The sequence below is a fragment of the Lithobates pipiens genome, unplaced genomic scaffold, assembly GCF_037356315.1.
Source record: "Lithobates pipiens isolate NorthernLeopardFrog02 unplaced genomic scaffold, aLitPip1_a1.2 Scaffold_8, whole genome shotgun sequence".
NCBI lineage: Eukaryota > Metazoa > Chordata > Amphibia > Anura > Ranidae > Lithobates > Lithobates pipiens.
The window spans coordinates 220,200,946-220,227,126 of NW_027507903.1; the positions used below are offsets into that span (position 1 = coordinate 220,200,946).

Consider the following 26,181-nt stretch of genomic DNA (forward strand, 5'->3'; position numbering starts at 1 on the left):
AGTAAAATTTAACGCCCCCCCCCTCCCCCCTTTGGTGGTCATTTCAGTGAAACTTAACCCCACGTATTGGTGGCCATGGCAGTGTAATGACCCATACACACGATCCAAATACCGTACGACTTTTTCCGCTTAATAGTTGCAAGTAGAAATTGAATAGGTAACTAGTCCCGAAAATTCTCGTACGACAGAAAAAAAAATCGGAAGTGATCTCATGTGTTGTTATGTATGTATATTTTCGGACGACAACTCTACAGACTAAATGAAAATCGTACGATCTGGTATCGTATGAGGAAAATTGTCATGCTTGTCCGATCAAATAATATCAGATGATCTGTCGCGATTGGCTCTCGAAAGTAGTGTACACCCGACCCGAAAATCGTATGATTCTTCCTCGGACGACAGTTTTCGTACGATATTCGAATCATGTGTATGGGCCATTAGTATTAACCTTCACCCCCCCTTATTGGTGGGTGCTCAAGTAAAAGTGTTAACCCTCCCATTGGTGATCACTTACCTTTCACTACTCTCCCTGGGAATGACCCCATCCCCCAGTACAATCTATTAGTGCTGGGACACAGACATTGTCACTTTGGTGAAGTAACAGTGGGTTTAATTACTAAATGTAAATAGACTGTCACTCTGCAAGGGAAGTTGCACTTTGCAGTGTTATTTTCCGCAGAGTTTAGTGAATAAGGTGAACTCTGCTGACTTCTATCATCCAATCATGTGCAAGCAAAAAAAAAAAAAAAAGCATTTTTCTTTTCCTTGCACTTGATTGGGTATTCTTTCAAAGTGCAAATTCCCCACAGTCATTGAGCTCTGGGGAAACACCTATTTGCCTTTAGTACACCAACCCCCACATCTCCTTGTGCCCTAGTCCCCCTATGCACCCCACTATTCCTTCCTGGTGCCAGTATAACCCCCTCTCAGTGCCAGCACCCCCTCCCCCTGTCTGGCCCAGTGACCGCTGTGGGGCCCCCCCATGAAGTCCTCTATGAGCGCCCAGACTGCGGACTCACTGCAGCTAGCAGTGCACAGGAGCATCCTTCAGCGGTAGCCGGCTTTGGAATGACATCACCCTCAGCCAATGAGCGGCGGCGCTGTGAGCTGTCAGCCGTGTGCTCAGCCTCAGCAGCTCCAATCACGGGCCGGGGAGGGAGGGCGAGCTGCAGAGAGGACTGGCCGGGCTGGGACTGCAGGCAAAGCGGAGCGGAGCAGGGGGAGGGGGTTCCCAGGTATTCCGAGCTCAAGTGACAGTCCACTGCTGCATCGGGAAGGTAGGAGATTTTTTTTTTTTTTTTTTTTTTTTTTTTTTTTTAATGCAAAGCATCTTGATAGTGATGATAGGGATGATGGGGATCGGGGGTGGGTGGGGGTGCACCCTTCATCTCTCCAAGGGCAGATGGGCAGCATTATGGTAGAAGATGTAGGATCGGGTGTGTGATGGAGTAGATGAGCCCTGGTGTGCCCTGTACAGAGGAGTGGGGGGGTGTACAGAGGAGTGGGGGGGGGGCTCTAGATCCATCACACAGGACTGAGCTGGTGGCTGTGACCAGCATTTTAATGTGACCATGGCTCCCATGTCAGCTCTGCTCCTTCCTATGCTATAGAAAAAAGAAGGTTTGCTATAGAGATCACCTCCCTAATAATGATCATTTTATAAACCTCACCTGCCTCCATGCATCACTTGACAGCTGGCAAATTTGACATTAGAAATTATGGTAAAAGAAAAAAAAATTGTAAAAAAAAAAAAAATGGGGATCAGAACTGGGATCCTTTTTTTTTTTTTTTTCTCCCATCTATGTGAATGTCAAATCTCATGTGTTGCCCTTACTCCCCCCCCATTGCACACCTATGCAGATCAGTCCTCCATATCACCAGTTTAGATTGTGATTTATTCCTGGGACCACCTAGTCCTCCCAGTACAGGAGTCACCATGATTGATGGGGATCTGAATGGTGGGGGATCAGCCAACACCAAACTAATCATTGCTGCCTCTCCCCCTAAGAAGATTAATTCTCTGCCCAGGGACTCATCTGACCACAGGGGTCCTAAAATCCTTCACATCATTTCCATTCTGTATTAATACCAAATAAATATTTAGGAGCTGAGGTTTCTCTGCCCATAATATTTGCTGGGATGGTTCCATGGATGATCTCCAGATGTATAGATCTTCTATTGTCATCCTTTTTTTATGCAGATTTCACAGCCCTGTGTAATTATCTGTATACTGTATAGTCAATGGTGCAGATTGTGCTGTATATACTGGGAGCCAACACTGGCACATTATGCTGTGTGAGACTTTTCTATTGGGGGTCTGTGTCTTCCCCTGCATCTGTTCCATTATTGGGGCCATTTAGAAGCGTCCTCTGCCTTCTGAATATGTAATATGATAGTAAGCAATGTATGTGGATGTCTGCCCTGTCGTGATCTGTAATTCCCAGCGCTTGCAGTAACATCTGCTGGTGAGATAAAAGATTCTATGGAGGACAGCTGTTATTACTACAACATTAGCCCCATATTGCCATGAGTGGTAATAGATCTATAGCACCGGTAACACCCAGGCCACTCTGCACATTTTTTTTTTAGATTGACACTTGTTTTCACAGTATATATGAAATAATTATATTCAGGCTACTGTATAAGCATAGGTGTGCACAGACTATTGTATTATGGTGTGCACTATAGGTGTGCGTAGTCTATTATATTGGGGTATGCATAGTCTATTAAATTAGGGTGTGCACTATAGGTGTGCGCAGTCTATTATATTGGAGTGTGCACTATAGGTGTGTGCAGTCTATTGGATTAGGGTGTGCGCTATAGGTGTGCGCAGCCTATTATATTGGGGTGTGCACTATAGGTGTGTGCAGTCTATTATATTGGGGTATGTACTATAGGTGTGTGCAGTCTATTGGATTAGGGTGTGCACTATAGGTTTACGCAGTCTATTATATTGGGGTGTGCACTATAGGTGTGTGCAGTCTATTATATTGGAGTATGTACTATAGGTGTGTGCAGTCTATTGGATTAGGGTGTGCACTATAGGTGTACGCAGTCTATTATATTGGAGTGTGCACTATATGTGTGTGCAGTCTATTGGATTAGGGTGTGTACTATAGGTGTACGCAGTCTATTATATTGGGGTGTGCACTATAGGTGTGTGCAGTCTATTGGATTAGGGTGTGTACTATAGGTGTGCATAGTCTATTATATTGGGGTGTGCACTATAGATGTGCATAGTCTATTATATTGGGTGTGCACTATAGGTGTGCACAGTCTATTATATTGGGGTGTGCACTATAGGTGTGTGCAGTCTATTGGATTAGGGTGTGTACTATAGGTGTGCGTAGTCTATTATATTGGGGTGTGCACTATAGGTGTGAGCAGGCTATTGTATTAGGGTGTGCACCATAGGTGTGCGTAGTATATTATATCGAGGTGTGCACCATAGCTTTGCACAGTCTATTTCTATTGTATTAGGGTGTGCACCATAGGTGTGCGTAGTCTATTATATTGGGGTGTGCACCATAATTGTGCGAAGTCTATTGTATTAGGGTGTGCACCATAGGTGTGCATAGCCTATTGCAATCATGGCGAACCTTGGCACCCCAGATGTTTTGGAACTACACTTTCCATGATGCTCAGCTACTTTGCAGTGTAGTTGAGCATCATGGGAAATGTAATTCCAAAACATCTGGGGTGCCAAGGTTTGCCATCACTGGCCTATTGTATTAGGGTATGCGCCATAGTTGTGCACAGTCTACTGCATTAGGGTGTGCATCATAGGTCTGCAGAGACTATTACATTAGGGTGTGCACCATAGGTGTGTGCAGTCTATTGCATTAGGGTGTGCACCATCAGTGTACACAGTCTATTGTATTAGGGTGTGCACCATAGGTGTGTGCAGTTTATTGTATTAGGGTGTGCACCATAGGTGTGCGCAGTCTATTGCATTAGGGCAGCCTTTCTCAACCTTTTCAACACAGAGGAACCCTTGAAATAGTTCTCCGGTCTCGAGGAACCCTTGCTAAAAATGAGAAATGTACAACTCATGATACATTAGTGTGATGGTCAGTGAGAGGAATGTTCCTTACACTTGTGGTCATTGGGAACAATTACCTCCTTACAGATAACTAAAAAGATCAATGGTGTCAATGGGAACTTATCTCAGAGGCAGAGATTGCCCAATGCTGAAGGAACCCCTAGCAACCTCTGGAGGAATCCTAGGGTTCCATGGAACCCTGGTTGAGAATCACTGCATTAGGGTGTGTGCAGTCTATTGTAATAGGGTGTGCACCATAGGTGTGTGCAGACTTTTGTATTGGAGTGTGCACCATAGGTGTGTGCAGACTTTTGTATTGGAGTGTGCACCATCAGTGTGCGCAGTCTATTGCATTAGGGTGTGCACCATAGGTGTGCATAGTCTATTTTATTGGGGTGTGCACCATAGTTGTGCGCAGTCTATTGCAGTAGAGTGTGCACCATAGATGTGTGCAGTCTATTGCATTAGGGTGTGCACCATCGGTGTGAGGAGTCTATTACATTAGGGTGCATCTCAAAGCTGAAACCCACATGCCCTTCTCTGCAGCCTCAGCTGCACTGGACAGTAAATGAATGGGAAGTGCTCTGTGCTGAGCGCCATTCTATTTATCACAGTTTACTATGCTTCAGTTATGATTGAACACAGTGAGTGAGTGTGTTCATTTAGAAAAGGAAGGGGTCAGTAAATTACATATTGATTAGCAGCGGTGGCTGATGTTTAGCAGCGGCGGCCGGTCGGCTGGTGACAGGTGGCAGTTCTCTGCGCCCCAAGCCCACCCTTTTTTGAAGCCTATCGGAGCCTCTGGCTCTAATTACATATGTATGCATTCGATTAGGGGTAGATTAGGGGCATGGATGGTGGGGGGCGGCGCCCATGTGCTCCTAATGGATGGGCCGCCACTGTTGATTAGCCCCTACCCCCACTCTCCATCCTGAAACATCCCCTGCAGCAGCCGGGGTGAGAAGAGGGGAGGGAAACCAGCAGCACTGCGGGGGGGCACAACATGGGGGGGGAAGCCCAGGAAGTAGGGGGAATCGGCACAGCACAGAGTGATTGGGGTGTGCCCAGGCACACCTGGCACAGCCCCTGCGGAAGCCTATGGTGTGTACCCCAAAACTCAAACACATGGTACCAATCACTGTGTTCATTCAGAAAGGAAAGGACCAGTAAAAGACATTACCACTTCCCCCACTCATCCTGAAACATCATCTGTGAGTGCCCACAGCAGCAGCTGGCGGGAGAGGAGGGAAGCTGGCAGGGCTGTGGGAGGGGGTCCCTGGCCGCATGGGTTGATTATGGTGTGCCTGGGCACTCCTGGCACACCCTGTGTGCATGCCTATGCGTATAAGCAAGATGCATATCTTTTTTTTACATGGAGCAACTACATTATATTTGTGTCTAAGATATATAGTAGTAATACTTGGGGTCCATGCACACTGTAAATGTAACAACTTACACTGGTGTAAATTAAAGTAGTAAATCTTTCTTTTTTTTTTATCTTAGCACATTGAGAAAAATAAAATAAACATTCCCCGGTGAACTTTTTTTTTTTTTTACCCTAGCACTTGTAGTTTACAGCTCATAATGCTGCTGGCTTCTGTTGTCTCAGTGCTGCTTCTCTTAAAGGGGTGTTCTGCCGTTTTTTTTTTTTTCTTGTAAAAGTCAGCAGCTACAAACACTGTAGCTGCTGACTTTTAATAAGGACACTTACCTTTCCAGTAAGCCTGTGATGTCGGCTGCCCCGAGGCTGATCCGTCCATCGGATTGGCTGCCGGCACCGCCATCCTAACTAAGGGAAATAGACAGTGGAGCCTTGAGGCTTCACTGCCCATTTCCTACTGCGCATTCTCAAACCATGCGGGTCTTTATGAATGGCCCCATAGTTTCCTGGGACACACACATGTCCCAGAAGACAATGGGGCCGCTCGCCGAGGAGGAGGAATTGAAGAAACAGCGCTGTGGAATAGGAAGAGGCAGATTAGGAAACTGCCCAGCAACAGGGGTTTCTGGTGAGTAAAAATGATTTTTTTCCAGATGTTTTTTTTTATATTTTTTGAAGAATATTAATGTCATTTATTTTTAGGGTGGCCCTCCACTTTAACCTCTAGTTTCTAGGAAAGAGTAACAGTGGACAGGGTAGTCTGGAGCCAGTCACTTAGCTTGGAGAAGAGAAGGGGGAGGAAAAGGAGTGCCTTTCCATTCTAGACTATGGGGCTGTGTTTCTATTGATGCACACAGTGTAGGGAGACACAATTCTAGTCCCTGCATGCAAGGGTGGCTCCATAGCATGCTGCAAAAAAAAGAGAGCCGCTCTGAAACCTGGGGCAGCGGTTGCGGTGCCAGTTTAAAGTGGTTGTAAACCCTTACAAACCACTTTGACCTACAGGTAAGCCTAGATTAAGGCTTACCTGTAGGTCCAAGAAATATCTCCTAAACCTATACGGTTTAGGAGATATTTGCCCGAAGACAGGCACGCTGTCTACGGTGCAGGCGCACTGAGCGCGGCATTTCCAACAACGGAGCTGCCGCGTGTGTCGGCTCCCGTGCGCATGCGCGGGAGTGACGTCATCACGGCTCCGCCGAATGACAGCGGCGGAGCTGCGAGACCCCACCGAAAAGATGGATGCGCCGGACTACAGGGGACAGCGGTGACATCGCTGGCTCCTGTGTCAGGTAAGTGACACATAATGGGCTACTATGCGATGCATAGTAGTCCATTATGCTTTGCCTTTGCAGGGAATGAAAGAGGAAGTAAACCCATCAGGGTTTACTTCCTCTTTAAAGCCTAAGCCCATGATTCCTTTCTCTTTAGGTAGTTCACATGAGCCAATGAGGCCCAAACAAACTATTTCCATAACTAAGTTATTCTGCCTCTGTTTGTGCAGTATTATCAGAGTAGTAGCATCTTCTACATACATTAGGCTTTATTTTGGAAGCATCATGGGCAACTTTTTGTCTGCTGCTGGATCAAAAATTTAACCGGGCTGAATGATTCTCAGCCATTCAAAAGAAGCCTTGTATTTTTTATAAAAGAATGCACAGATTCTTCTGATTGGCTGAGATGAAGAGGCAGGGGTGGATGATGTCACATAACTATGTAGAATGAAAGGAAACATAGACTTAAAGGGGTTGTAAAACCCTCGTTTTTTTTTAATAACAAACTTGTCATACCTCCACTGTACAGTTCGTTTTTCACAGAGTGGCCCCCGACCCTCCTCTTCTAGGGTCCCCTAGCAGTGCTATCAGCTCCTCCCCGCATCGGGAAACCCCCTAGGAGAATCGCTCTCCTTGGAGGTTACCTTTCGGACGTGCTCCTGAGCCCGGCTTTTGCGTCCATAGACGCAGAGCGCCTGACTTGGCCCCGCCCCCGGCACCCACATCATTGGATTTGATTGTCAGCAGTGGGAGCCAATGTCTGCGCTGCTATCAATCTATCCAATCAAGCACCGAGACAAGGGGCAGAGAGGTAGAGCGCATCTCTGCCATGGGAACGAAAGGGCTCAGGTGAGTAAAAAGGGGGTGCTGGGTTGCTGGTCAGTGTCAGAAGTTTTTTCACCTTAATGCATAAGATGGATCGAAAACCAGCTGGTTTAGTAGGGACCAGCCAAGAGTTGATCCATCTATTGGCAGGCTGACTGCACATAAGTTGATCCATGCTGAACTGGCTGAATTTCAGTCCATGTGTGGCTGCTCTCACTCAACAAAAGTCATTCTTAAGCCCCATATACACTATCAGATTTTCTGCTGATTTTTGTCTTCAGATTTACCAAAACCATGTAGTGGAAGGGCCTGCCTGATTGCATACACAAGGTTTGACCTCATATTATATGGTTTTGGTAAATCTGAAGGAAAAACTCAGCAGAAAATCTGATAGTGTGTATGGGGCTTAACAATCAACTTCTGATGAATGGGCTTCTTTGAAAATCAATCAGTGTATTCTGACAGCTGGGAGAGTCCCCTCTGTTAGAATACAGTGTCTTAGTGGGGAGAATTCCTCCATCTACCTTGTTTGTGTGGATAGAGAAAAACTTACATTTTTTACTGAAAGAAAAAGCCTTAAGCTGGCCATACATGGAAAAAATATCGGCCAGCTCAGCAGGGACAGGCTGAGATTCCATCAATCTATGGGCAGGCTGATTGTAATTAAGTCGATCCATTGATCAACCTAGATCAGTGATGGCGAACCTTGGCACCCCAGATGTTTTGGAACTACATCTCCCATGATGCTCATGCACTTTGCAGTGTAGTTGAGCATCATGGGAAATGTAGTTCCAAAACATCTGGGGTGCCAAGGTTAGCCATCAATGACCTAGATAAAACCAGCCTGTCAGATTTTTTACAAGCAATCACTGTCGGCAGCTATAGCCATTAGCAGTAATCATTGTGGTCTGCTGGCTGAGTAGGCTCCCTGGGCCAAATGCATTCCCCACACTCCCACCAGCAGCATACAATAGTGCTGCAAGAGGCACTGAGGGAATTGAGAAATTTTCTTTACATGAACATGTGGTGGAAGGAAAGAAAATCTAATTATCTATTGGCTGTTTTAGGCTCTAACGTGGAACGCAGGCAAGGATTAAAAGATAAAGAAGCTGCATACTTAGTAAATTATTAAATCAGTTTCTGAAATTGCTTTAAAAAACTGAGACCTGAGTATAATTTCAACCGCTTGCCAACCAATCGCCGTCATTATACTACGGCAGGTTGGCTCGTTCCCGCAAATCGCCGTAGCTATGCATCGGTACCTTTAACAGCTATAACAGGCATGCGCGCACTGCACGGCAGGGGGGCTGATGCGCTTGGCCAGCAGTTGCAATGTCCGCCAGCCATCCGGGATCTCCCTCCAGAGAGCCAGAACGGGGATCTGTCAATGTACTGTAAACAAGCAGATCCCCGTTCTGACAGGGAAGTACAGAGTGATCGTCTGTTCCTTTTGACTAGGAACAGTGATCTCTCTGTACTCCCAGTCAGTCCACTCCCCCCACAGTAATAAAGCACCTCCCTAGGGAACACTTTTAACTCCTTGATCAGCCCCTAGTGTTAAACCTTTCCCTGCCAGTGACATTTATAAAGTAATCGGTGCATTTTTATAGCACTGATCACTGTATAAATGTCACTGGTAGCAATAAAGTGTCAAAAGTGTCCGATCTGTCCACTGCAATGTTGCAGTTCTGCTAAAAATCACTAATTACTGCCATTACTAGTAAAAAAAAAAAAAATGTAATAAAAATGCCATAAATCCATCTCCTATTTTGTAGATGCTTTTGAGGAAACCAATGAATATACTCTTACTGCGATTTTTTATTTATTTATTTTTTTATCAAAAATATGTACAAGAATACATATTGGCCTAAACTGAGGAAGACATTTGTTTTATTTTATTTTTTTGGGATATTTATTTATTATATATTTTATTATAATAAAAATATTGTTTTTTCCCCCAAATTTTCAGTCTTTTTTTGGTTATAGAGCAAAAAATAAAACCACAGAGGTGATCAAATACCGCCAAAAAAAGCTCTATTTGTGGGGAAAAAAAAGGACATCAATTTTGTTTGGGTACAGCATTACACGACCGCGCAATTGTCAGTTAGAGCAGCGCAGTGCCGTATTGAGAAAAACGGCCAGGTCATTAAGGGGGGAAACCTTCCGGGGCTGAAGTTGTTAAGGATATCGGCACCATTAAAAAAAAAATGCATTGCACAACTTTCTTGCCTTTTACTAGCGCTTTCTAATGTCATTTTAAATAAAAACACTTGATTGCAAAATGCCCTAAAACTTCACAAACAAGCCTTACGTCTGCTGCTTTCCATTTCCTTTATTTGGGAAGGAGTATAATACGTTAATTGTATGACTTCTTGTTTTTTCCAAAATTCCTCAAAACTTAGACACTAACATACTTGAATTGTGTGACTTTGTGAACTATTGCAGAGTTTTGTCCAAAAGTCCTCAGAATGGCGCAAAGCATTTTAAAATATAAAGTGATATTAAACCCTTTTTTTATTTTTTTTGCAGTTTCAGCTACTCATGTAAACAATTATTTAGCATGCCTCTTCATCATACTGCGTTTAATACCCTGCCTATCCTCCATTTTTATCCAGCCACCTCATCACTGCCACCCTTTCTGGTTTCCCATGCAGGGTTCTATGGTGCCCCCCTACCATGCACTCCCAGGAATAAGAGTACATGCTGATGTGAGGATGCTGCCTACTCTAGGGTCTTACTCATTCATTTTAGGCCAGACACATATGAATTACACAGGTTCTGAGGCTAATTTATTGTAGATAAGGCACCAAGTGATTTTAATTATCATCTTAATCAGCCACAGAACCTGTGTAATTAAAGTGGAAGTAAACCCACTTTTTTAACTTTTACCTACAGGAAAGCCTATAATAAGGCTTACCTGTAGGTAAAAAAAATATCTCCTAAACCTGTACGGTTTAGGAGATATTCCCCTCGGTATGCGCCGCTGACTGCAGCGGCGCATGCGCACAAGGGGGTTCTCTCCGCGAAAATCCGGCAGCGCTCGTCTGGCCGGATTTAAATCTCCCGCGCGCATGCGCGGGAGTGACGATATCGCGGCTCCGGCCACTCACAGCGCCGGAGCCGCGATACCCGGAAGAGACGCCGAGGGAGCATGTCGGCTTCCTCGGCGTGGATCGGGCGAGATGTCGGGGCCTCGTTCTAAGGTAAGTATTTCATAATGAGCTAGTATGCGGTGCATACTAGCTCATTATGCCTTTTGCTTTGCAGGTTTAAAAAAAAAAAAAAAAAAAAATGCGGGTTTACTACCGCTTTAATATGTGTTTGGGTTTAAAGGGATGAGGTGGCAACCCTAGCCTACTCTGACACGTGTCTCCCGATATGAAGACAAACAGAAGACACACCACACCCTACTCCTTCTCAGAACAGGCAGCGTCCTCACAGAGGCCAAATGTCTTCAATGAAGGGGTGCATATGCATACTAATGAAAACACTGGTGGGACATGTAGTCCCGAATACTACCCTGTTTCCCCTAAAATAAGACCTAGCGTGATTGTCGACGATGGCTGCAATATAAGCCCTACCCCCCAAATAAGCCCTAGTTAAAGTCCTTCTATGTCTTATTCTCAGGGTAGGGCTTATTTTTGGGGAAAGAGGGTGGGGTTTATTTGGGGGGATAGGGCTTATATTGCAGCCATCACCTACACTCATGCTAGGTCTTATTTTAGGGGAAACAGGGTATGATCAGATGACTTGAGATTTGGTTCAGAATGAATGCTCCTCATCCAGCTCATGTAAATGGCAAAGAGGAAGACCAAGGATGTGGCTATAATAAACAGGTACTAATGTGAATCGTTCTGCACTTTTTTGGCAAAGCATTGTTGGTTTACCCGTGCTAGATTAACATATAGAAAAATGATGAGGCTTTAGTTCTACTTTAACAACTCTTCAAAGTTCAGTACAGCACTATATGGTCATGTGTGCTATTTTTTTTTAATGATTGTTATACTAATGTGTTAGGCAATAACTGTATGTATTGAATGGTTATAATGATCCTATTTAGAATTTTACTACTTATACATAACGGTACTTACTTTTTATGATTGTTGTCATACATAGGTCAACCATATGATAAAATTGAGGATCTGGGCCAAGCTATGATGCCTCTAAAGCAGCTTTCTTCAAATTGGGTTTCATGGAGCGCCAGACTTCCTCCAGAGGTTGCTAGAAGATCCTTTAGCAATGAGCAATTTCAGCCTCTCATATAACTTCCCACCAGGGGTGGACTGACAACTCATGGGGCCCCCGGGCAATAGGAGAATATGGGGCCCCCGGGCAATCAGAAATTATGGGGCCACACAGTATACAATCACACAGTATACACATACATGTACACACAGTATACACAGACATGTTTCTATTGGCCGAGAAGGTACTGGAGAGGCAGGGCAGCTATAATCTTGGGATTTTTAGACCAAAAGGATGTCGGTAAGTGACATTTCAGAGACAGATGTAAAAAAAAAAACGCAGATTTTTACATACTGTCCCTGGTTTTACTGAGGCTGGCAACCCTGATGGGGCCCCCTAGTGGCTCAAGGCCCTCGGGCAGTGTCCGAGTGGCCCAATGGTCAGTCCGCCCCTGCTTCCCACTAATGCCAGTGATTGTTTTTAGCTATCTGTAAAGGGAGATACTTCCTTGTGACCACAAATGTAATGAGCAAACTTCCCAATGACCACAATGCTAATGTACTGTGAGCTGTAGATATAGTAATTATTAGTAGGAGTTACTTGAAACCAGAAGGTTATTTCAAAAGTTTCTCTGAGTTATAAAAGCTGTGAAAAAGTAATCACATGGCACAGCTTTTATTGAGATGATTTAAAGTAAACCTGAAGTCCAAAATAGCTACCTTAACCGGTTCTTTCAGTATATAGCAAGTACCTCTGGTGTTGGGTATGTTTTCAGTTTAAAGTGGTTGTAAACCTCAGTCATGGAATCTGAGCAAAGCACATATATCTGTAGTGTTTACTTATCTCTCTCTAAAGTCCCAGTGCACATATATGCAATGCAGGAATCAACGCGATTCAAGTGTGGGTTCCCGCATCGCATGTCACCTGCTGGTGGTTCACACTGACATCTGCGAACAGCTGCAGGTGTCAATTCAAAGTTAATGACACCCTTAGATTGTTTTGCAGATCGCAGTATGAGCTCCCAAATGGTGCAGGAATCAGATGGCATAGGTGTGAACACCCATGTCATCCTATTCCAGTGTGGACCAAAAAAAGGATCCTGCACCATTTTGGTGCGAATGCAATGCAAATTCAGCCAGTAGTGCGGTGTGAATCAAATGTGATGTCTAACATCGCATCAGTGTGACCCCAGCCTTAAGCTGAATACACACTATACAATTTTCTGTATATTTTTTCCTTTAGATTTACCAAAATCATATAATATGAGGTCAACCTTCAGAGTTTCAACTTGTATGCAAATGTAGAAATGTAGCATTTGTAGGCCCTTGCACTACATGGTTTAGGCAAATCTAAAGGAAATTGGACAACAAAAGTTGTATAGTGTGTATGGGGTCTAAAGCCTCGTACACACGATTGGATTTTCCGCAGACAAAACGTCAGACTTTTGTCCGAAGGGTGTTGGCCAGGAACTTGTCTTGCATACAAATGGCAAGGAATTGTCGGGCAACAAACATGGACGTAGTGACGTATTAGACATACTATAAGACTACAAAGAGGAAGTTCAATTGTCATGCACCACCCTTTGGGCTCCTTCTGCTAATTTTGTGTTAGTAGAAGTTTGGTGAGTGTTGATTTGCGCTTTTCATTTTGCGCTTTTCAGTTCATTTCTGAACGGCTGTTCGTCAAGCAGCCATGTTGCAGAATCGGATGAGATAAGGTGTTATTTATTATTGGCCTTGGAGTTATTGCTTTGACCCAAGTCCAGTCCAGGAATAGGAGGAGGAGGATTTCTTGGACCAAAAATTGGTTGCTTTATTAATCATGACCAATTATGTCATATGCCTTTGCTGCGGAAGCTCCAGGAGAATAATCCAGATGATTTTTGGAATTATCTCCAGATGACGGACCCCTGCTTTAACCAACTCTTGGCATTGTTGACTATATTAAGAAGCAGGACACATGCATGAGGCTTTTATTTTATTTTTTGGTTGAATAATGATTTGACTTGGTATATTTTCTATATTTTTGGATGCATAGAATGCACTTTTTGGTTAAGTTTTATTGACAGATAGCATGTCTAATTTTATTTTTTTTCACGCAAAATAAAAAAATTGGGGAGAATAATACTTGGCTATATGTTTTACTTCAAATGACAGTTTGAGAGTAGTCAGTTACATTTAAAAAAAATACAATGTAAAATTAACAAGGGACAACAACAAAACTATGGGATAATGGTGTTGTGGTAAAAGAAAACAAGCATAATAATATTATTCTTGATATCACTAGAAAAAAAAGCCTTTGAAAACATGTTTGGCAGAACTACATCAGTATCACCAGCAAAGCAGCTTCCTTATCATTCCATTGAATAAGAAGAGAATTGTGCGCTACATTTCTAGATTTCATAATTTGCCACGTCACAAATGTTAATTCTCCATTACAAGAGCTAGTTTACAAGACCGACCGCTTCTGGCTCATCCTTGCTTCCGAACATGCGTGTTTGTACTTTGGACTTTTGTCCAACGGACTTGAGTATACATGCTCGGAAAATCCGACAACATTTGTCAGTGGAAAATTTATAAACCTATTTCTAACATTTGTCCATGGAAAGTTGGTTAACAATTGTCTGATGGAGTGGACAAACGGTCAGATTTTCTGCCAACAGCCTGTTATCACACAATTCCCATTGGAAAAGCCAATCGTGTGTATGAGGCTTTAGTATCTATTCTCTCTGTTGCTTCATTCCTCTGTTATAAACATGAGTCACTTCTGAGAAGTTTTCCTGACACATGAGATACATTTGTGTTGGGAAGGGACCTCATCATGAAGCTTGTCTATTCTGTGTGGCGGGGGGTGTGTACCTTTCCTCCAATCAGCTTACACAGACTCTCCACCCCCTCCTTTGTGCTCCTAACAGATGAAGAAAGATTTTAACTCTTTTCTGCCCTTTTGAAGAGGTGAAAGAAAGAGAAGACTGCAGATAAACAACTAAAACCCATGTAGAATGATTTGTTTCATCTCAGTGTATCATCTGAGACTATTCATTTCACTGGGTATATGTGAGGGTTTACAACGACTTTAAGCACTCTATATTCCTGGAATGCTTGGGTGCTCACCCCCTCCATCTTCTAATCCTTACTGTTACTTTAAAAGTGCACAAAACCAATATAGCTCAGTAATAAGTCATACAAATCTTAACTCATAATATAAGACTTCATATACAATATACATTAAAATGAGTGGTGAAGTTTCCATCACAGAACACATAATAAAAACTTGTTAGAATTTGAAAATAGGTGAAAATCCAAGTACATATCCCAAACCACCTTTAGTGAGGGAACTGTGCCAGTTCCCTCACTAAATGGTAATGTCTCCAAATTATAAGATTTACAGCACGGAAACCATCCAATCAAGGGCTGCCAAATGAAATGCCGCAGACTCCAGAGTCTCCAGAGTCCTCCACTGGTTATCCAAAGACCACTACTCAGAATAGGGATAAATGGGGACTCTGGAGTCTGCAGTATTTTGTTTGGTGGCCCTTGGCTGGATGGTTTCTGATGACTCTTTTATCATTCACAAGTTTTATTTTTATATGTTCCATGATGAACTCTTCACCGCGTGTTTTGATGTATATTGTGTATGAAGTATTTTATTATGTGTTATGTCTATATATAAGTTATTACTGATTTATTGATACTGTATATTGGTTTTGCACACTTTTGAAGTAGTTATTATAGTTACATTTCTATTTTTCCTAGTGTTCGGAACATATACATGCAGCATCAATCTTTTCCAGAAAGTGCACAATTTTTTGGGGGTTTAATCCTTAATATTGGGTGTTTTTTGTGATAGAATTCTCACAAGCCAATAAAGACTAAGGAGGTGGGGTGGTTTTGGGACCAGACATTCAAAACATCTGATCCAGAAATGATATCAGAGCACTTTGGTGTTCCGTGAGCCCAAGTTGCTTTAACTGAAAATAGAACTGACATGTAGGGCCCTGCAGGCAGCTAGTAGGTGCCAACAGTACTAGAATACCGTATATACTCGAGTATAAGCCGAGATTTTCAGCCTCTTTTTTGAGGCTGAAAGTGCCCCCCTCGGCTTATACTCGAGTCATCGCTGTCTGCCCGCTCGATCAGCGTGTCGAGCAGACAGACAGCGGCCATTCTATTCAAAAGCCGCGCCTCCGGCTCCGCCTTCGCCTGTGATAGGCGGAACACTGAATTTCCCAGCAGCCTGTGTTCCGCCTATCACGGACATCGTATCATCCTCGTACTACGGACGAGGATGATACGACGTCTGTGATAGGCGGAACACAGGCTGCTGGGAAATTCAGTGTTCCGCCTATCACAGGCGAAGGCGGCGGCGCAGCTTTTGAATTTTACAATGGCCGCCGACGAAGAGGGCACGGGACGGAGGCAAGGCAAGGCAAGGCACGGCACGGCACGGGACGGGACGGGACGGGGGCAAGGCAAGGCACGACACGGGACGGATGCAAGGCAAGGCAAGGCACGGCACGGGACGGAGGCAAGGAGGCAAGGCACGGGACGGAGGCTCGGGACAAAGGTAGGCTGGACACACACACACACACACACACACACACACACACACACACACACACACGGATGGAGACACACACAGGGATGGATGGATGGATGGATGGAGACACACACACACAGGGATGGATGGATGGATGGATGGAGACACACACACACAGGGATGGATGGATGGATGGAGACACACACACACAGGGATGGATGGATGGATGGACACACACACACACAGGGATGGATGGACGGACACACAGGGATGGACGGACACACAGGGATGGACGGACACACAGGGATGGACGGACACACAGGGATGGACGGACACACACACAGGGATGGACAGGCATGTCTCACCCTCGGCTTATACACGAGTCAATAAGTTTGCCAGTTTTTTTGGGGGTAAATTGGGGGCCTCGGCTTATATTCGGGTCGGCCTATACTCGAGTATATACGGTAACTAAGTATTTTGTAATGCAGATTTACTTTAAACCTTTTAAAGTGCTACTACCCTGCTTATGAGTTTGCAGAGTCCTATTTGTTCCCTCCTATTTTGACTCCTGTGCTGCACCACTTAGTAGCTTGTGTGTTGGCCAAGGGGATGAGGTTAACAAAGCACATCACCATAGAGCTAATGTGGGCCTAAGCAAGCGCAAGGGTTAGGAGAATGTATATCAGCATTTTGTTTTTTTAGTTACATGAGATAGTTATGCAGAGCAGTTGTACATTTTTTTTAAAATAAATATTACTCACTGAAATACAGTATGTACCATGTGAGAACCCCTAGAGGCATCATAGATTGCTGGACAGTTTGGATTTACCACGTTCTTTGACTACTGACCACATAAGCGTATATCAAAACAGATTTCTTTTGCAAGAGTTGTCCTGCATGTATGCAAAATATAGTTATAGTGTAGCTGATTTCTGAACAACGAAGAAAACAATATATGGAGATGTTTTCTGCAATAGACTAGAACATCCTTTCTCAACCTTTTCAATACAGAGGAACCCTTAAAAAAGTTCTCCAGTCTCAGGGAACCCCTGCTAAAAATTAGAAATCTACAACTCATGATACATTAGTGTGATGGTCAGTGGGAAGAATGGTCCTTACACTTTTGGTCATTGGAAAGAATTACCTCCTTACAGATAGCTAAAAAGATCAATGGTGTGAGTGGGAACCTATCCAAGAGGCAGAATTGGCCCAATGCTGAAGGAACCCCTAGCAAACTCTGGAGGAACCCTAAGGTTCCACGGAACCCTGGTCGAGAATCAATGGACTAGAACAAAATTGGCTGCTATATGGTCGTCGATAAAAACTTAATTGGTGGTCATGGGAAGCCTAACTGAACTAAAAACATTCCAGGTATACGGGGCTGGTGCAAGGATTTTTGTGTACTTTGGCGAAGGTGCATTTTGCCACGCTCCCCCAATGTCCTCCTGCCACCCCCTCCCCCCAACGTCCTTCCACCTCCTCCACAACAGCAGTCCTGGAAACATTTTTAACATTTTTACAGCTTTTTCATTACATGTTTTAAAAATCTTTTTAGACTTGAAGGCACACTGGGGGGAGAACCTCTGGGTGAATCTAGGATGGAAAAGGACCTGGGGGTCCTAGTAGATGATCAATGGCATGCAATGCCAAGCTGCTGCTAACAAAGAAAACAGAATAATGGCATGCATTAAAAAGAGGATTCACTCCAGAGATAAAACGATAATTCTCTCGCTCTACAAGGCTGGTCCGGCCGCACCTAGAGTATGCTGTCCAGTTCTGGGCACCAGTCCTCAGGAAGGATGTACTGGAAATGGAGCGAGTAGGGCAACAAAACTAAATAAAGGATCTGGAGGATATTAGTTATGAGGAAAGGTTGCGAGAATTGAACTTATTCTCTCTGGAGAAGAGACGCTTGAGAGGGGATATGATTTCAATATACAAATACCATACTGGTGACCCCACAATAGGGATACAACGTTTTTGTCAGAAGGGAGTTTAACAAGACTCGTGGCCACTACCTTAAACTATTTAGAGGGTTCTTTATTGTAAGAGCGGCAGGGATGTGGAATTCCCTTCCACAGGCGGTGGTCTCAACGGGGGGCAATAATAGTTTCAAAAAAGCACATACAATGTAATACTGACATATAATCACACACATAGTTTGGACTTGTGTCTTTTTTCAACCTCACCTACTATGTAACTATGAAGATTACTTAAAGCAGGAGTCCGCCGTTTTTTTTTTTTTTTTAAAAAGCCAGCAGCTACAAATACTGCAGCTGCTGACTTTTAAAATAATGACACTTACCCGCCCAGTGCGCCCGCGATGTCGGCACCCGAAGCTGATCTCTCGATCGTCTCTCGGGTGCTGCCGCCGCCATCTTGGGTATGGGAATCAGGAAGTGGAGCCTTGCGGCAGCATTTCTTGGTTCCCTACTGCGCATGCGCGAGTCGCGCTGCGCAATAAGGATGGTCCCCGCTGTCTCTGGGATCCGTGTGTTTCCCAGCAGACAGCGGGGGACCTTCAGAAAGGGGCGTAGATTCTGCGGAAAGGGCCGTAGCTTCGGAAGAATCTACGCCGGAAGTGGGTGCAGATACCTGTACTGTACAGGTACCTGCACCCCCCTCCCCCCTGAAAGGTGCCAATTGTAGCGCCGGAAGGGGGGAGGGGTCCAATGAGCGTAAGCTCCACTTTAGGGTGGACCTCCGCTTTAAAACCCCCAAAATATAATTTAAATTTTTTTGAAAGCAGACACCCTAGAGCAGTGATGTCAAACCTTGGCACTTCAGATGTTTTGGAACTGCATTTCCCATGATGCTCCACTACACTGCAGAGTGCATGAGCATCATGGGAAATGTAGTTCCAAAACATCTGAAGTGCCAAGGTTTGCCATCACTGCCCTAGAGAATGAGCTGTTGGTAATTCTAATTTCTTATGTAATACGACATTAGCGCAACTGTTTATGAAAGGCAACATTTCAGTAAAAAATCTATTTAAAGGTCATTTCTGGATGCACTTACCAATTTTTTGGGGTAAAATATAAAAAGAAAAGTTGTGGTGAGTAACTAGGTACCCTTAAAATTGTGTGCCCCCACAACACTTTAAAAGGCTGCTCCTCTGCTCCTAACATAACCTAACATGTGTAGGACAATCGCCATTTTATATGTAGACACACATTTTTGTTGTAGGTTTGTGTGTGTGTGTGGGGGGGGGGGGGGGGCTTTAAACAGTTTTTTACATCTTTTTATATACTTTAAAACATTTGTGGTTTAATTTTTATTTATTTATGCATAACTTTTATTGCTATTACATAGGAGACCAATAGCTCCCTATGTTATAGCATATAATTGACAGTTCTCTTTATGGCGACACCCGGGTCTATTAGAGCCTGGATGTCTCTTTTCTGATCCACTGCAGCTGATGGAGCACAGACCGTGTTCCATCAGCTGCTTACCTCAGTACTGGCTATGGAAAATGACAGCTCTGGTCCAGGAAGTGATGTCATACATGCCACTTCCTGGTCTGTGTACAAAAGGGAGGCTGAGTGGATAGAGGTCCGCTGAGCTCCTGTCGCTCTTCCTAGCGACAACTGGCCATGACAGAACTGGGCCCACAGGTGGGACAGCGGAGCCCGGTGAACATGTTGGGGGGGGGGGGGTCGCGTGGTGGGTGGTGGCCCACCCCAGTGGTTGTGGAAGTGATAGGCGGCTTCATAGCTACTTGTATAACTTCCAAATGAAAGCTGACAGTTGGCTTTACTAAAGTACACACACTAAGTGTATAAAAAAGCCACGTCTGCAGCACTATAAAAATCCAAATCCCCTGCCAATTTTAGGATGCTGCAGAACCCCTGATGGCCTCGGATGGCACTATGGTTGAGAAAGGCTGATATAGCCCTTACTCTAGGCATTCTCCACCTCTCTTTTGCTTAAATTAACTTTATCATCCTTTCTGTCGCACTCTGTGGTGTGGCTGCAAGTCCACCAACATATTTATGGTGGCAAACTAGAACCAGGCATCCCCTGTTCCTAGTTGTGGCTTCCTTGATCATGCCATCAGTTATTCCGGTGAGTTGAATTAGAAGTGGGCAAAATAATGATGTACAACTGCTGATTTTTGTGAGGCCAGAAGAACAGAAGGTGCCTACGCACTGGCACTGTGTGGACGTTCTCTGATGATTTTAGCTTGGAATAATATGCTAAAGCTTAATTTTTTACTTCTGTTTCCGTTTATAAACTGAAATGTGCAGCAACTTACATTTAATTGGATATACTGTACTTTACCCACGTTTAGTTTCTTTTAGTTTATTTTGAACATGTAAAAAAACAAAAAACAACAAAAAAAAAAACATGAAAAATAAAAGAGGTAATCGTTCAATAGTAGACAATCACAAAACAACTAGTTACAAGAGAAGACAAAAATAAAAAAACTATATATATTAAAAAAAAAATTGTCTACATATCTAAAAAGGAGTAGGAAGAAGTACAAACTTATTTAATCCCACCCCTACTCCATAATTAATAACAAACCTTTTTTTTTCTGAACCTTTTTTCAGTTAAGGCACCTTTTTAAATTCTGCATCCTTATGCTAAAATATAAAATGCTAAACTAATCATTTTACATAAAGTAGCAGCATCCATGCACATAGGACATTAGAGGTTATTTATTTCTACAAAGCAAATAAACCTTCACACACTGGTACTAACTGATTAGAATTCCAGCATTTCTGTTCTCTCAGTTTCTCTTCCTCATGCAGCTAACATGACAAAAAGATGCAGGAGAGAGGCAAACAAGGAATTCCTCAGGCGCCCCATGTTGTCACCTATGCGCCCCATGTTGTCACGTCATCACTTGTTAGGATGCCGGCAGCTGGCTCCCAAAGTGCACAAAGTTGTAATGGTTTCAACAAAAGCCTGTGGCTTTGTATAACAAAAAGGCAGGCTTGATCTACCCACTGGCTTATTGACACTTTTTGGGCATTTTAAGACTGTTTTTTTTAGGTACCCCTGAAGAACCCAGATGCCATCCCAGTTATTAAAGGATGGTGTAATTCAACAAAAAAAATTAATGTTGCCTCTTGATAGGCATTGCCTTGCCAAGAATGTGGCAAATCTTCTCTATCTACGACCTTGTACAGTTTCCCACAATTTTTTTTGACAATTTGGGGCAATTTTTAGGAATTTTGTTAAAGCACCCCTGTAGAATCCAGAAGGTACCTAAAAGTGCCATGACACCCTGGTTGAAGAAGGCTGTACTATACTATAAAAGTAGGAGTAGGGTCCCTTTCCCATGGGGTTTTTGTCAATCTGTTTTTGACCAGTCATTTCATGGATTAAAGACGGACTGCAATGTATCTCTATGGATAGCAAGATGTAAGTGGATGTGCCTCCACCTATATCAACCCACATTTGGGTTTATTGGTCCATCCAGGTCCAAGTTTGTGTCTAGGTCTGCTTCAACTTACCTGACCGGATATGTGCGAATATACATATTACAGGTTGGGAAAAAAAAATGGAATGGACCTAAATGTTTAGTAAAACTCAGCATGGGATCAGTAAAGGATCCCCTGCTGAGATTGCTGGGGTTGAAGGGAGGGTGCCTGTGTGAAAGGGGCCTAAATAATTGAAATTCTTTAAACATATAGCAAACACACATTCAAGAATATGAGAGATAAAAGCATAAGTAAAATACGTGAAATGTGTTTTAAACAGCAGCAGATTATGATTTACATAGGCCCAAGGCAATACTTCCACCATAAACAGCACGCGTTTCTCTGAGACTTGATCGCTCTGTGAAACATCGCCATAACTGTCTATTCCACGTTATTTCATTTACATTTTTATTAGAACACACTTCACATTTCTCAGCATATCTCTTTTAGATTTCTTCCAGAAAATTTGATTTTCCTTGTATTTTTAAATGAAAAAAATAATAGTCACCTTTTTAAAAAAAAGACAAATATTTTCAAGGCAGTTACCCAAACCCTCTAAAACATAACAGTTATAATCTAACAGTAATAGTACTGAGAGTCCTACAGCCATAAAAAATACTGACTGTTCTCACAGAGATGTCTGTTTTCAAATCAGTAACACATTATTCCCATAAATAATTCCCCGGAGGGCCATATCCTCTCAAGACCATTGAAATGTAGACACAAGGCACTCATCTAAGCTCACTATATTTTGACAATATCTCTCTTGTAGTATTGAACTTAAATGAGGATGATGCCTTTCACTCTTTTTGTCATCATGGCATGACTCATTATGTTCTACTTCTGTTTGTACTTAAAGGAGAACTCCTCTCAAAACATACACTTCCGTTAGAACTATCAAATGTGAATATCTGATTTTTGTTTAATGTGTGCTGTCTTTATGTGTTCAATGCAAAAATAGTTTTTCTACCCATAACAGTATTTCTACGTGAAATGCAGTCTTTTATTTTCACAAATACCTGCGTGTTTTTATGTATTTTTATGTATTTTCAACAATTATGCATTTTTATGTACTGCTGGCCCTATTATGCATGTCAACACATGAACACATCCAGTACCATTGAAAACAATTGCTAACCTGTTTATTTTTTTCCACAAAAGCTAACCTGTTTTTTTTATGAAATGACATGCAATAAAGAATAACTCCAGGCATGGCTAAATTATACATAGTTACATTGGCCCAACTTGGACCAATGTAATCATGTACATGACATACCTAGCCAATACCACTGGAAGCTGAAATCACTGAAGTAGACAACGCTACTCCAATAATTTCCACCTGCTTATGGGTCCCGCGCCAAGTGGCTGCACTCCTACTTATTCAACAAAGGAGGTCAGCCACTTGGTACAGGCGCCATTTATAGAATGCTTTGTTTTTTTCAAAGCATTCTGTAATTGGATGAGGCATAGAGACAGGGCGGGGGACATCACAGTCTCCGCCTCGTCCAATCAAGGAATGCTTTGCATTAATTTAGAAAATGGAAAGCATTCTCTGAATAAGGCACATGCAGTGCTGCCGACCTCCTGTGTTCACAATGCATCAGGCCGGCTGTTCAACATGGGACAGAGAAGACTGTGAACCTCACTGAAGTAGTGGTGTCTACTATATTGATTTCCAGCTTCCTAGGGCATCAGTCAAATATAGTATATAGCTAGTTGCACTGGTCCAAGCTGGACGAGTGCAACTATGTATAATATAGCCATGCCTGGAATTATTCTTTAAATGGCTGCATTAAAACAAACAGGCCTGAACAGATCTGTTTCGCTTTATTTATGCAGGGAAAAACAACAGGTTTGCTTAAAAGTCCAACTTCAGGAAAAAAAAAACTCCCCTGAAGTGGGGATTTGCCAAGTGTAGGGGACAGTTTTACTTACCTGATCCTAAGCTCCCTCGGATGGAAGGGCTCCCCTCTGCTGCAACAGTGGACTGTGCTACCAGTCTTGATGTCATCATAGGACCTTAAATATAATAGCATTTTATCCATGTATAATGAGACACATTCATCTAGGATATCAACTCAAATTCCTGTTAGATGTGGGGAAATTCAGATAAGTGGCGCCAATGTTTCTATCGCCAGGGTGAATAGGAGAGGATAGTAGACAGACACCTCTGTCTAATTCCCTGTTCAATAGGAAAAGGGATAGAGATGCACACATTGACTCCAATATGCACTGTGGGTTGGGTATATAGGATTTGAACCCACGTTATAAAGTTGTTTCCAAAACCAAATTTTCATAGGAGGGTGGTAAGGTAGAGCCATTCTATAGAATCAAATGTTTTATATGTGTCTAGGGATATGACAACCTATGGGATGTTTGAGGCATAGGGAAATTGGAGGTTGGTAAACAATCTTTGTATATTATAATTCAAAGATCTACCTGGAATGAATCCAATTTGGTCAGAGTTATTAAGTGTGGCAATCACTGAGGTCAAATGAATAGCTAGAATTTTAGAGAGGAGTTTGAGATCTGTGTTAATTAGGGGATAGGCCTGTAGGATTCACACCAACATCAGAGGACATTAGACTGCTGGAGCATAGAGGAGAAGAGGAGAAGAGGCTGCACTGACCAGTCTAGAAGCACAAAGGAGCCTGTGGGAAAGAGGACCAGATAAATAAAAGTGCTTCACCAAGTTCCCTCACACACTAACGAGCAGTTAATCTCTGCAGTATGGAAACAGCCCCACTCTAATGCAAGAATTTTAGGCTTCTATGAGTTCAGATTTAAAGTACAAGTCCAACCAAAACTTTTCAAAGTTAGAGAGCGTGGGGATGATTTAAAACCCTTGTCAGGTTTTTACTGCTATGTGGAGCTCAGTTTGGGATTTGCCCTCACTTCCTCTCTTGTTGACAATGATTTACCAGACAGGAAGTGAGGAAAACCTTCATTTAAGCCCCTTTCACACTGGGGTGGTGCGGGCGTCGGCGGTAAAGCACCGATATTTTTAGCGGCGCTATACCGTTGTTTTAGCGGCGGTCTGCGGGTGCTAGTGGGGTGGTATTGCCGCGCTGTCCCATTGATTTCAATGGGTAGGAGCAGTTTAGGAGCGGTGAATACACCGCTCCTTCACTGCTCCAAAGATGCGGCTAGCAGGACTTTTTTCACTGTCCTGCCAGCGCACCGCTCCAGTGTGAAAGCCCTCCGGCTTTCACACTGGAGTGAAAGGGGCCGGTTTTTTTCAGGCGCTACACAGGCGCTATTTTTAGCGCTGTAACGCCTGAATACCGCCCCAGTGTGAAAGCAGCCTTAGGGCTGTTTTTAATTTAAGCCGCGTACACATGGGCGGACTGTCTGGCCAACTAAGTCCGTCAGACAATCCGACAGACAGTCCGTCCTACTTTTGAATGAACGGACTTGACCACACACGATGAACAGACAGTCCGTTGAAAGCTTGCGCGATGACGTGTACAGCACGTACGACGGGACTAGAAATACGACGCCCAATACACTGCAATGCAACCTTCGGCCGTGTAAATCCTTTCTGAGCATGCGCCATACTTAATCCGTCCAACTTGCCTACTCACGAGCGGACTGTCCGCTGAAACCAAAGTTGGACGGACAATATTACGGAAATTCCGAAAGACTTAGTCCGCCAGATGGTCCGCTGAAAAAGTCCGCTGAGGCCCACACACGAGCGGACTGTCCGCTGAAATGTGTTTCAGCGGACTAAGTTGGACAGACAGTCCTCCCGTGTGTACGCGGCCTTAAGTGAAAACAGTAACAGAAAAACAACAAACTTCTACATCACTGAAAAAGACTTGCAGGAAGGTTCACTTCTATGGGAGTAGTGTCACCCTTGCATGCTGTGTAGAATTGTTCCCACAGTTATAATATATTTTGGAATAGACCAGCAGCCACATTGTGATCATAAAATATATTCTATAAGGCCTCATTTACATGAGTGACAGTAAAGATAGGTGGTTGAGCCATGGTTTTACACCCCCCACCACCCAACCACAAGTTAAGATGGCCATTGACCATATTAGTACTCACTGCCACAGTTGATATGCCAAGCGGTTATAACTGACATCCAAGAGCCATCTGTCAGTTATGCAGTACATCTCTGCAAAACATGCACATGCCCTGATGTTTTATGCTCTTAAAAGTGCTGCATGTGCAAAAAATAGTGTAACATTGACAGTGTGTTTGAAAGCAGGCAAAGGCATTTTAAACTACTGCTTTTCACAATGCTGAGCACATTCTGTGTGTGTAGTTTAAGCTGTTTTACCTGTTTGAACAGGTATAAATTCAGCGAGCTTATAAATGTTTGAGCTGATAGCAGTGACTTTGCTGGGCTGAAATCAAATCCAATATTGTTAATCTTGCCTGGTGGACTTCAGAATACTGCCTATTCCCACCCCTAGCTGTTCCACTCCACGTGCATACATTAATATTTTTCCCATCAAAATAATAGTGCTGCCTTGACTCCGAAGAGTCAATTCACTG

General features: G+C 43.4%; 1 protein-coding gene across 2 annotated transcripts in view; it reads left to right on the forward strand.

Annotated features, from left to right (window-relative positions):
* Window positions 1-1,149: 1,149 nt before the first annotated feature.
* CNTN1 (contactin 1) overlaps window positions 1,150-26,181 on the forward strand; it is a 261,330-nt gene continuing 236,298 nt past the window's right edge. Inside the window, exon 1 of one of the 2 annotated variants that reach the window (XM_077472309.1) lies at window positions 1,150-1,277. The gene's annotated coding sequence lies outside the window, so the exon portion shown is untranslated. The remainder of the gene's footprint in view (window positions 1,278-26,181) is intronic. The other variant, XM_077472310.1, reaches the window with a different exon arrangement.